At 39.9% G+C, this 13,240-nt stretch overlaps 1 long non-coding RNA gene across 1 annotated transcript; it reads left to right on the top strand.

Moving 5' to 3' along the window:
* The first annotated feature begins 8,154 nt into the window (after positions 1-8,154).
* Positions 8,155-10,765, top strand: LOC113588152 (uncharacterized). The gene is made up of 2 exons (XR_003411826.3): positions 8,155-9,708; positions 9,881-10,765. It is a non-coding gene; the product is annotated as an uncharacterized LOC113588152 (long non-coding RNA).
* The last annotated feature ends 2,475 nt before the right edge of the window (positions 10,766-13,240 follow it).

Genomic DNA, 13,240 nt, shown 5'->3' with positions numbered 1-13,240 from the left:
GCCCAACCAGTTATTAGGTTTAGGGGGCAATCACTTTTTCACATAGGGCCATGTAGGTTTGGATTTTTTTCCCCCAATAATAAAAACCTTCATTTAAATACTGCATTTTGTGTTTACTTGTGTTATCTTTGTCTAATATAAACTTGTTTGATGATTTGAAACATTTGAGTGTGACAAACGTGTGTGTGTGTGTGTGTGTGTGTGTGTGTGTGTAGATGTAGATATATAGAATACATTTCTACCATGGGCCTTAGTCTGTTTAAAGGCTTTTTAGCTGTGTTGACCATTTTTCATAGGTCTTATCAATTACTGTATTTGATATCATGCAAATTAAAACACAAGGACAACCTTCTTAGTTTGTGAATCTGTAGCCACTGTTCATGAGGCTTTAATGAGTCTGGGTGCCTCTTTAGCAATCCTGTCATATTAATTACATCAGGAAATGGCTGAGATGTATTAAATGTAGGTCATCACTGAAGTCATTCAGAGGTAGTGAGTCACAAGAGCTGTCAAAGTATTAAGCAATAAAAAGTAATTTGTCCTATTCATCACACTCATGTATACTAAATATAGCTTAATAATTTGGGAAACAAGCAGCTAACATGTTGCTATTTGATAGTTTAATACTAGAAAATAAAGAACTGTGCCAGATATTTCCTATTGTGGAGATGGTCATTTCACAACACAGGTTTGGCCTACCAGCACTGCTGGCACCAGTGGAAGTGTGCCCTTTTTCTTTGCCTTTTTTTTTTTAGCTCCAGATGTGACAGGCCTGCCTACTGAATCTTGTTAAGAGAACAGGCGAAACACACACACACTCCACACAGAAACTCACACACATATATATGGTGGCAAATGAGGATCAGGATGCATTTTGAACAGTGCCACTGGGAGTTATTTAACAGTACATTTGTTCTATGGTCTGTCAAAATGGTTCAGAGAGTGGGAAATGCTGTTGGTCTCAAGACTTTTTAGTGCTTCCTCAGATGTCCTTTGTGTGAAATCAAAGTATCCTCTCACAGGAAGATAAAAATTCTGTGATTTATGTACTGATTTTTAGGTCACTTTCATGAAAACAGATGGTGCACCCATAGCATTAAATCTAGTTTTGATTCATCACGGCATTGTTTACTATTAATAAATATACAATTTATCAGAAGGTGGGATGCATATTCTTCACATCTGCATTGGTTATTACTGCCAACTGCATTCTTTCCTCTGACAATAAGATGATCTTTCAATCATTTCAAACTAAGACCCTGGTGTCAGAGACATAGGAGCTGTGTAGATTAGGCTCAGGATAACAATATGAGACTGTGTTCTTTTATAATTGAAAACAGCTGATTCTCCTGGATGATTTCACCATTGCAAATCTATTGAATAATACTTTGTAACCAGTTACTATGCAAACAAATTGGGAGCCAAAATTTTGTAAAATTTTGCCAGAAAAATCTTTCTGAACCTTTTGGAATTACCTGGATTTCTGTATAAATGCTGCTTAACTATAATGCAACCTTAGTATTTAATTCACAAGTATGATATGATTTAACTAACAAACCACCCCCCAAAAAACAAACAACTCTATGATGTAGATTTATTCCTGTGTCTGGATTAATCCTCTAGGACCCATGCTATTATAAGTATTAGATGATAGATAAAGACCCTCATGTTCTGCCATAGACCATCTACATGCTGCTCCACTCTCATCCACTCTCCACTCTCAATTACTGTAAGTCATGCAGGTCTGAGGCAGCAAAGCAGCCCCACTGCATTCTGTTCCCTCTTTCATACTTCACAGTTGGAATAAAGTTTTTGTGCTTGTTTATATGCAACATTTCATGCAAACATAAAGCTTTACTAAAAAGATCTGGTTTTGGCCCATTTGTTCAAAGAATTATCCAATTTCAATTGCAGAGATGATATTAAATATCTAGGTGGTCTTTAGTAAACCTGAGATGGGCAATAATGTTTCTTTGGAGATAATTTTCTGCATGAAACCTTCCACTGAATATTAACCTTATTTAATGTTTTAGATTCATTCCGATGCAGGAAATGTCTGCGGATCCTCTGCTGTTGCACTGGAATTCTTATCACATGTTTAAGGATTCAACAATACATGCATTGATCTTGGTAGGATGTTCACTTCTATAGGCAAAGTAAATCTGCCTGACTATAGACTATAAGTCTATAGAAATGTTTCTGTAATCAGTTCTTGTCTTATTAGCTTCATTAATGTATCTTCTACAATATCTTTTGATGAGGCCATATTGCATTATACAACTCCGGAAAAAAATAAGAGACCACTACAAAATGATCAATTTCTCTAGTTTTACAATTGATGGGTATGTGTTTGACCAGGCTAAGCAGTTTTGTTTTATTCTATAAACTACTGGCAATATTTCTTCCAAATTCCAGATAAAAATATTGTATTTTAGAGCATGTTTTTAATGAAAATGACTAATGCTCAAAATAACAAAACAGTTATAGAAATTTCAGACCACAAATAATGCAAAGAAAACAACCTCATATTCATTTATAAACAACACAGTACTAATATTTCAACTTGGGATGAGTCAAGAAATCAATATTTGGTGGAATATTCTGATTTTTACTCAGAGCTTTCATGCGTCTTGGCATGCTTTCCACCAGTCTTTCACATTGCTGTTGGGTATCTTTGCACCACTCCTGGCACAGAAATTCCAGAAGCTTGGCTTTGTTTGATGGCCTGTGACCATCCATCTTACTCTTGATCACATTTCAGAGGTTTTCAATGGGGCTCAGGTCTGGAGATTGGGCTGGCCATTATAGGGTCTTGATCTGGTGGTCTGTGTCACATGGAGCATTGTCCTATTGAAAAAAACAATCATCAGAGTTGGGGAACATTGTCAGAGCAGAAGGAAGCAAGTTTTCTTGCTGCTCAGTTTTGTAAGTGGCTTCATGTGTCCTTCACAAAGACAAATCTACCTGATTCCAGCCTTGCTGAAACATCCCCAGATCATTACCGATCCTGCACCAAATTTCACAGTGGGTGTAAGGCTTGTAGGCCTCTCCAGGTCTCCGCCTAACCATTACACGACCAAGTGTTGGAAAAAGCTGAAAATTGCACTCATCAGAGAAGATGACCTTACTCTAGTCCTCTACAGTCCAATCCTTATGGTCTTTTGCAAACTTCAGTCTCACTCTTCTTTGCTTCTCATTGATGAAGGCCTTTTTTTCTAGCTTTGCATGACTTCAGCCTTGCCTCCAGATGCCTGTTTCAAACTGTCCTCGCTGTGCAATTCACCCCAGCTGCTGCATGCCATTCTTTTTGTAGGTCACTTGACGTCATCTTATGGTTTTTAAGTGACATTCGAATGAGGTGGCGATCATCACGGTCAGTAGAGTTGTTTTCGACCTCTGCCAGTCTGTAGCTGTTGTTGTCCCATGTGTTTGCTACTTAACCTTGTTCTTATTAACCATAGTTTTTGACATTTTCAAGATAGAAGAAAGCTGATGCTCACTATATCCCTCTGCCAGTAAAGCTAAAATTGAACCCTTCTTTTCCTGATTAAGAACCTTTTTTTTTTTTTACTCTTTTGGCATGGTCTGTAGCTGTATTTTGACTACAAATACTTTTTGGATAGTCCTAGCACTGCTTTTCCCATCCAGCTGGTTCTATAACAAGAGAATAGTGATGACATCAGCAGTGGTTTTTATACTGTTGCCCGTTAGAATAGGATTTTGGTAAGGTGATCACCTATTCAACTGCTGAACATGTGGAGATGCTGATTTAAAAAAAAAACTGGAGTGGTCTCTTATTTTCTTCCAAAGCTGTATAGCACATACTTCAAAAGTGTTGTATTTTGGATTTAACATTTGGCTGAATTGGAACATCTGATTCTAATTACTTTTTTCATACTTTTCCCATCAATGACTGAATGTTTGAACCATATATTCAGTAAAACTATGGTAGTGTAAAATTTAGTGTGTTTGTTAAAAAAGACAAACAATTTATTATTATGACACATAAGAAGATCAAAATCATATTTTCGGAGCCATTCTTCCAGAAATCCAAACTGTTTCTTGCAACTCTAAATCCCTGGCTGGATTTCCAACTGTGAAGGGTTTGAAGAACATGTACTACATCTGTGGTTAAAATACTCTTTCTGTTAAAATTATAAAAAGGTCACATTAAAATTACTACTATACTGTATGCATCGTGTATGCAGCATCAGCTGAAACACGCACACAGGCACATTGCTAACTGCAGTGTTCTTTATGAAGACAAAAATACTCCTGCATGTCTTGCACATTCACAGACAAGCTCATAATATTTGATAAATGGTAGTTCAAGTTTCCTTTACAGACATGAATGAGGTAAGAAGCATGAATGTGCAAATACACAGACACATACACACACATACGCACCCATGCACACACACATACACAGTATTGTGCACCCCACATTCATTTCCTCTCTTCTTTCATCTCTTCTCATGTATAACCATAGAAAGCCTAGCAGTCATTATCACTAGTGAAGTGTCCATCACAGTTTGGAATCAGAGCTGAATTTCAGCATCTGGAAGAGGAAATGAAAAAAAGAGGTAAGAGAGCAAAAAACCATTTCTGACAATGGTGAAGAAATGAAGAAAACCAGACCCCCCTTTTCAGTGCAAGGAGTTGATAATTTCTGCCTGACCTTTTCTCTCTTCTGGCTCTGCAGACATTTACATTCTTTATGGGTGTAGAAAGGACTTTTATTTTATTTTACATTTGATGAGAAACAGACGAAGAAAATCAGTAGACAGGTGCATAGTCCCAGCTGTCAGTCTTTATCACTGGTTTCCAAATCACCCAAAAGGACAAGTGGCATCACAAGAACATTGCAAGACATGCATGTATAACAACCTGCAAGAAAGTTCAATATCTATAGCACATTCAAAAGTTTAACAATCAAGGGTTAGTCTGATATTTTGACTGTTTCATATATGCTTGAAATTGGTAGGTTCTTAGTAAAGTTTTCATGCAGACCTTGCACATGCTGTCAGGTAGTATTTATAGTCATTGGCCCTTAAAGTGTAGGCACTTACCTTGTACCAACACTCTCTGGCTTTTTTTAGGTACGCTATCTTATAGATGCATTTTATAAGTTTACAATCACGTACTGTTACCCATCTGTTGGCATGCAGGATTAGTCAGCCATCTTGCTACTCATTCATATCTGGTTATTTTCTGACTACCAGACCACTGCTGACCAGATATTATTTGGATATTAAACCCATACAAGTCTATCAGGCAGAACAGTGTTGCTAGGGTTATTATATGTGTCAGTATCACTGTTGGGTTCAGAGTGGTCTGCCATCCAAAAATAACAAGCCCACAGCTGTCATGTGATCAGAAACTGAGCAAGGAACACATGGGCTAGACTTGAACTGTACACCTACAACAACACATCTACAACTGTACACCTCTAACAGAACCCTACAACAGCACATCTACAACTGTACACCTCTAACAGCAGACCTCCAATAGCACATCTACTACTGTAAACCTTCAGTAGCACAATTCACCTACAATACAAGTAGTACTACAAAACACCTACAGCTGTAAATAAACAGCTATAAACCTCCAACAGCACATCAATCAGCTGTGTAAAACAAAGATGTAACTGTAACTACCAACTGTACACCTCCCATGCCAGTGACAAAGCAAAGGGAGGGAGGAAGGGGACGCAATGGGAACCATGCCCATCCAGGCATAGAGCATGGAGAGTGGCGCACCACCCAGAGCCTGGCGCATGCTAGACACTTCGCCTCCTGAAGCCCTGGGCATGGCAAACCTGCACATCTCTAGAGCATTGATGGGACCCTTCATCGATCGGGTGCAGAGACAGCACCCCCTATGCTGGCTGGGACCCCTTGATTGAACGGGGTGGTGGAACCACCTCCCATTAACTAGGCACAGAGCTGGGGCCCTGTGGCATTGATAGAGGCTCCCATAATTGACTAGGCAACAGCCACCATGCTCATGCCCCTGGGTGGGCCTTCAGACCAACCGGTCTGCCCACATAGTGCACGTGAACCGGTCGGTCCCTGGAAAGTAGGGCCGAGGGGACTACAAGCCCCACCCCCAAGAAATTTCAGAGAGCATCTCCCTTCTCAGAATCAAGGCAGTTCCAGACACCAAAACCATGGCTCTATGGGGTAGGCCACAGCAGGTTTTTTTGTTTTCCTTTGGGTGGAGCTAGTGTCACGGCTCCCTTGCTGCCTCAGATGAGGAAGCCAGAACAGGTCACTTGGCAAAGGATGGTAATGGCTCTGACATCCCCGGCAAGCACTGGGGAACTATCTATGCTTCCCAAGAGAACACCAGCTACAAAATTCATATTATTTTCCTGTTATCTGCATACAAAAGTCAATGGTCAACCTGTTGAAGCAAAAATAGTTTCAAGTTAGTATTTTATTTTAATGACATTTTTATTACCACAAATTAAAAATCATTGGCAACCCACTAATTCATATCATTATAGTTAATTTATTCAATCTTTATAGTTAATTTATTGAAGTTGGCAAGAATTTACTTACTGGACCTCAATACAGATTATCAGGTTTGAGAAAAGAAAGAGGCTAACTGTGACATTACATTTGAAATGTTCAGTCCACTGTAAGGCATTAGCCCTGTGTTTGAGCTCATCCTCCCACTGAAAGTTGAAGGTTTTTCCTGAATTTCATTTCGCAAGGATGTCACCTGCTGTGTCTTTCTGCTGATTGTATGCTGCTGTTTTCCTTCAGATCCTCAGTGCCTGCTGAGGAGAGCCATCTCAATTACACAGGCATGGGGCTACACCCACCATGCTGCACTATGTGGAGGTTTCACTGAGACACAGACATAATTAGTTTAGAAGAGGTGTAAAACTGTTAAGTATGAAAAAATGAAGGGGGCCACAGGTCTATTATATCCATTTTAATTTTGAAAACTATCATCCACAAGGCCCCATGGCTGAGCTCTCCTCTTTGCTAATAGTTAAAGCCAACTCTTCTCCCTGTCCGATCAATCCTGCCCCCAACCCACTCCTTAAGAAATGTTCCGCAATTATTTCTCCTCCTATTTGTCACTTCATTAAAGCATCTCTTGCCTCTTGATTGGATCCAACATCCTTCAAAACGTCAGCACTAGATGCTGTGATTCTTGATAATTATCAGAAAATCCCCAATCTCTCCTTTCCAGCCAAGTTATTAGAAAAGGTCATAGCCTACCAACTGCAGTCCTTTTTAAATACTCATAACCTTTATGAACAGTTCCACTCTAGCCTTTGTACCATGGCATAGCACTGAAAATAGCTTTGTTACTCATTCTTAACAATCCCCTTCTTTTTACTGACACTGGCACTCTGAGTATCCATCTTCTTAAGTGCAGCAATTGACCTATTTAATCATAACCCACTGATCACTCATCTCTTAGCAAACTGTCATTACTATAGTCCTTGCTTTATTCCACTTCTATATATCTCAAATAGATCTGAGTTTGTTGGCCTTGCTAAATATAAATCTGCCATTGATACAATTGCACAAGGAGTACCCCACGGAGCAGTCCTTGGCCCTCTCCTTTTCACTATCTACATGCTACCTCTTGGTCTGATTGTTCAGAGTTATGGCCTCCACTTTCACTGTTACACTGATGATAAACTGATTTATATTAGCACCAAAGCTGCCTCTTCACCTCCTGCTCTTTCTGCATTCAAAGCTACCATGTCTGAACACAACCCATCTATACTTGACAGCTTTGGTTCAACTAAAATGAAGCCTGGAGCAATTGCTCTGCTGGTACGATTCGTTAAAGCAAGTGTGAACGCTGCCTTCCAAGCCATGGAGCGCACCAAAAAAGCAGATTGATAAACATGAGATGCGACCCTAAACACTGCGTGGAAGTGCAAATAAAACAAAATGAGCCGAGGTCTGATGTGGAACAATGAAGAGGTAAAATACTTAATTACCATTTGGTTTATCGAGCGTATCTGTAATATCCTGAGGGGCGAAAAATGCACATAATGCCCAGGTTTCAGATACACTCGTCCTGTTCTGTCTACTTAATGCATTTGAGTCCACACCCACGACCGATTCTGGGCTCGTTTGAGGGCGGGGCTCATTATCGCTGGTTTGCTTTCACATACAAGCACTCTGTCGCAACAAGGGATCGATTGCGCAATCCCACATGTCACTTTTCTGCGCGTAGATTCGCAAAATAGTAGGAAGAAGCTTCATCCGTTATCTGCTTTTTATTATTTTGCTTGCACAGAAACACCCAGGCGACGAGGAACAACGTTTTTGGGACGCACTGGATTTCACCGTCCAGGAGCACCCGCAAACGAGGAGCCATTCTCATATGAAAACATTTTTGTTGCATTGTATGGCTATAGATTGCCTTTACGGTGGCCGTGAAGACCTATCGCGCAGGAAAAGAAAAAACGATGCAATTACACAAAGCATATTTCCGGAGGACACACAGAGGGGGTGAACTCCTATGAGACCAGCGGCAATAGAGTAGCTGAAGAAAATAATTATAAAATAGATTACCACGGCTTTATCATTGGTTTAGGCTAACACAGAATAAACAATTGGCCTATTCATGCTCCGCATTCTTGCGTATTTACTATTTCTAGGCTGTACAGAATGCAGCTTTAAAGAAGGCTAAAAAAAAAGTCCCATCTAACACGACTAATTTTCTGACTTAATGTTTTGTTAGCTAACTAGCTACATTCGGACTGTTACTAATTTCAGAAAGGCCACGTTTTCGTTCAGGTTTTATAGTTTTGTGGTCCATTTCTAAGATGGTTTGTTACAAGTACCAGTTTGGTTAGCTGGTCTGCAACAATGAACAGCTGGTCAATTGTCTTATTCTCACTATCTTATATGAAGTGTGATGTTTTACATGCATACAAAATAAATTAACTCAGTAACACTCTAAATGTAGGTATAGAGACAAAAGTTATTAGGTAGCATCTAATTAGGTTGAACTGGTAGTAAATAACACTCGGAATGTAGTTAACACTACGTAGCTAGGTTAGTTTTCTGGTAGGGTCGGGTTTATGTTTATGTTAAATGGGATTTTGTTTTATAAGCGTTCTTCAGAACCTAACAGTAGCAACATACACAAGAATGCGAAGTACGAATAAGCCAATTGTTCATTCTGTGCCATAATACCAAGGGAAAAAATCGTAGCGCATGTGTTGTCATTTTGATGAAAATGGTTTGTGTAGTTGCAGTGCGTCTTTTCATTTGCTGCACGATTGGTAATTTGCAGCCTGATATGGGTCTTCCTGGCCACCGTACCTTTTTCTTGTAAAATATACTCTTAACAGTGCTGTGCAAATAAAGATTAAAAAAATGGAAAAAATAAATAAATAAAATAAATAAGCGGACGGAGACCGCTTGACCAGGTGGTGCGGTTCGTTTGAAGTATGAACACAATGCAAACCGAAGGCAACGACCCAAACATAGGACGTGATGTCACAAGCTGCGACACTGAAAGCGCCGCGACAGAACAGGGTGCATTGAAAACAAGCAAAAAAATGTTTCATTACAGGTCGATACAAGCATCGGAAATGTACGTCATCTTCTTTTGCAGAATACCTTTTTTGTTATGTGCATCGGACGAATATCTGGCGCTGTTTTGACTCCTTTGTCCATTTTACCACTTCTTGTTGTTTCCAGATGGCAAAAATACCTTCAGGTATACTCAAACACCGATAAGTGCATTAAGCCCATAGATTGTCATACGTGCGTCGTATGTCACTTTTTCTTTAATTTATTTTGGTTCGATTGTAAATTTGTAAATGTGAACGCTAAACAAACCAGGACTAAAATGTAACGAAGTATTATTTTCTTGTTTTGTCTGGACCAAGGGAACCGAACTACAAAAATAGGAACACACACCATATACGGAGGGTGTAGAACAACGACAGAGAGATTGTGGAAGTGTGTTCCAGAGTTTGGGGGCGATGGCAAATTGAAGTTCAGTTTAAAAAATCTCTCAGTACTTTGACTATTCTCCTTCTATATCTAATTCCTAATGTTTGTGATACTCTCTTGTAATTGATTCATTGTGATGCTTTTCTGTAATGCTTTGTACAGTGACCTTGAGTTTGATAAAGCCCCTGTATAAATTAAACTTATTATTTTGCTGGGACTATGTGGCAGAAATAACAGCCAGCCACATCTATTTTGCAGTTGATAGCACAGTAATTGGACAGATCAACAACAGTGACAAAGCTGTTTATCGAAATGAGATGGCAGAGCTAGATCATAACAATAAATCTTTTAACACTTTAGGAGATAATCATTTCACACATACAGAGAGTTGTGAATCAAATTATTAAGTGCTTTCATTATTTGCAGTGTTTTTCGTTATCTTACTTGACACTGAAATCATATGCAGTTTGTAATGTATTGCTTGAAATGCCCCTTATATACTTTTGTATTATACTGTGGCATTCACTACTGGACTCGTGGGTGGCCACTGGGAGCGTAGAGGAGCATGGCGAGGACTCCTAGGATTCTGTGCACCTCTCTGCAATCTTATTTTCAGTTAAATTTTATGTTCATGTTTGTTGTTGGAAATTGTTGGTTTGCGTGTATGCATTAGTTTAATTATAATACTAGAATTTTGTCTACTGTTTTCATGATGTGTTGTGTCTAGTTATACATCCCTCAATTTCTGCATTAGATTGATCTTTTTCCTGTTGGTTATTGTACATATTCAAATAAACAACATATTAATTTTGAATGAAGATGGCAATCTCTGAATATTCTTCCACAACAATGCTACATTTGTGTCAGAAACAGAATGTCATTGCCAGGCCGGAGGCGATCAAGTGACACATCTACAAACTCAAAGGCGGGTGGTGAAGAAAACAGCCCAGTGGAGGGGGTACTGAACATCATACCTGTACCTTCCTGGATGGCCCAAGTAGCCAAGAGTGAGGTGGCTGGCTGGGGAAGATGATGAAAGAAACAGTAACAAGAGGGTCAATAGTGGGTCCCAGCTAGTGCCCGGTGAGAGAGATGACGTGTCCACCTACTTTTGCTAGTGAGGGCACTTGGGAGCTATGCTCTACAGAGCTGTGAGTGGCTGCTTGGAATCATGGCTCAACAGCAGCTGTCAGCTTGACGCAATTGTCGCTGGAGGAGTATGAACTACAGGCTCTGGTGGATCTGCTGCTGGAGCTGCATGAGGACCTAGTGGCACTGACCACAGCCCTACAGTGACATTTTGTGTAGCTACTGCAGATGCTCCCAAAGAGATGGAGGTTATGGAGAGAGCTTGGCCACTTGAAATAACCGGGAAAGTGTTTCCCAGGGATATGGTGATGTTTATATGGGTGTAGCCTACTACAGTCATTGCTTGAGTAAGTTACAGTTAAACTACTGTGACAAGTAGAGTTGATGACTGTTGTGGCAGGATTCCATCATTTCCACAATTGCCTCTATGTTGTCCACTTTGTAATGAGGTCAATTATGGCACTACAGGAATGTCGCTTCACCATCCAACACCTGCTGGATACCTGCATAATAACATCCATGCCCCGTCTTACTGCTTTGTGTGAAGAGAGCAGATGCTGAGGAGAGTGGAAGTGGCTGAGAGGAGCACTGCTTCTGCTATTTCTGTTGAGGCAGTGACACGAGGCTCAACACTGTGAGGAATTCTACCACACCCAAGATGGTGCATGGATGGGTCCAAGCGAGAGGAAAACTGAGCTAAGGTGGTTTGTACAGGCTGCGACAGCTGCACAATGGGTTGCTCTACAGTGTGAGAGGAGCCAGTGTCTGGGCAGCGTGTATAGATTGTTTATACTTCTTGATGTGTTATTATTTTCCCAGTTTCTCCGCTAGATTAATCTTTTCCCTTGTTAAAAAAAACAGTGTATTCGTTTTGAATGAAGATGGCATGAGTCTTTTTCTACACTCACACAACACTGTAATGCCCATTATGAACAACATCTTTTAGTCCAAAGAAATTCAGGAATAATTGCATACTGAAGCACCTTTACTAATGTGCATTCCAATTTGGATGCAACTGCCTTAGTACCTTACACAGGTACCTCATTAGATAGTAGATAGCCTGAAAAAGGAAACATTTTTGGCAGTATAATAGGACCAATGTTGAGTGTCAGCATACATCTTACTCACATAACATCCTTGCTTAGCTCCAATCACTCTTTTTAACAGCTGGTTAGCTGCTTAGATATTGGTAGCCTGTTATTAAATGTCTAATACTGTTTGACAGCTGGAAAATTACTGTGAAGCAAGAACTTGGCAGACATTTCAGAACCCACATGGGACTGTCAATTAAACAAATCTTAAATTTTCTAAAGGGCCCCTATCACAGAAAACTGAATTTCCCTTCTTTAGTGAAAAAATGTAAATATTGGGTAAATATGTAAATACTGATGTTATTTTATATACTTAAAAACCTGAAACAAAGCTGGTTTAAACAAGAGATTACAGCACTCAACTGATAACATTTTTTCCAGATAAGTGTGTAGCATTTACTCTCTGTGAGATACTTGCATGAAAGAATCAACTACTTATTTAGTGAAATAACAATATTTCTAAGTGATTTCACCAATTTCATTTACATTACGGCAATGAGCATTTAAACACTCACCACACCTACACACTCTGTAGCCCTTACCACAAATATGGCTTCAAGAGCTGGACGTTTGGTTCACGAAGGGTTGGTGAAGCATTAATGAAAGGGGCTATCCACTCAAATCATCATTAAAGCTCTTTGTTATTGCCTGTGCACGGCCCGAGAGATGTGCACAGCCAAACATTAGGAGGGTTAGTCCTGTGGTTTGTGAAGGACAGCGGGGGTAGGTGCCTGCTGAATCCTACCCCGCATGACGCACAGACGTGACCAAGGGCCACTCAACAGCACCTTGAGAATCTCTCGGAGCACCACAGCAGCACACTTGGACTGTTAAACACATACTCATGATTCTGGAAGGCTGTTCTTGTGTGCAAGGGGAAAACTTCGACAATAGTCTCTGAAGTCCACACTCTGCAAGTTGCAGCAGTGCCGGCAATTCTTACCTCTCATCCTCTTCAATATCAGTTTTAGTGTTGGCAGAAAAGTGAAATTAATTAAAAAATCATATTAAAATTTGTGCAAGTGCAAGTAAACGTGACAATTATTTTACCAGAATTGCAGGCCTCCAGTATACATTCCATATTCAGTTCCAATCAGATTTGACTATGCTCAA

This window comes from Electrophorus electricus, chromosome 14, assembly GCF_041902795.1.
Source record: "Electrophorus electricus isolate QZ-2024a chromosome 14, ASM4190279v1, whole genome shotgun sequence".
In the NCBI taxonomy this organism is placed as follows: domain Eukaryota; kingdom Metazoa; phylum Chordata; class Actinopteri; order Gymnotiformes; family Gymnotidae; genus Electrophorus; species Electrophorus electricus.
Note: the sequence above shows the minus strand (reverse complement) of the source record. Positions and strands in the feature narration are given on the sequence as shown.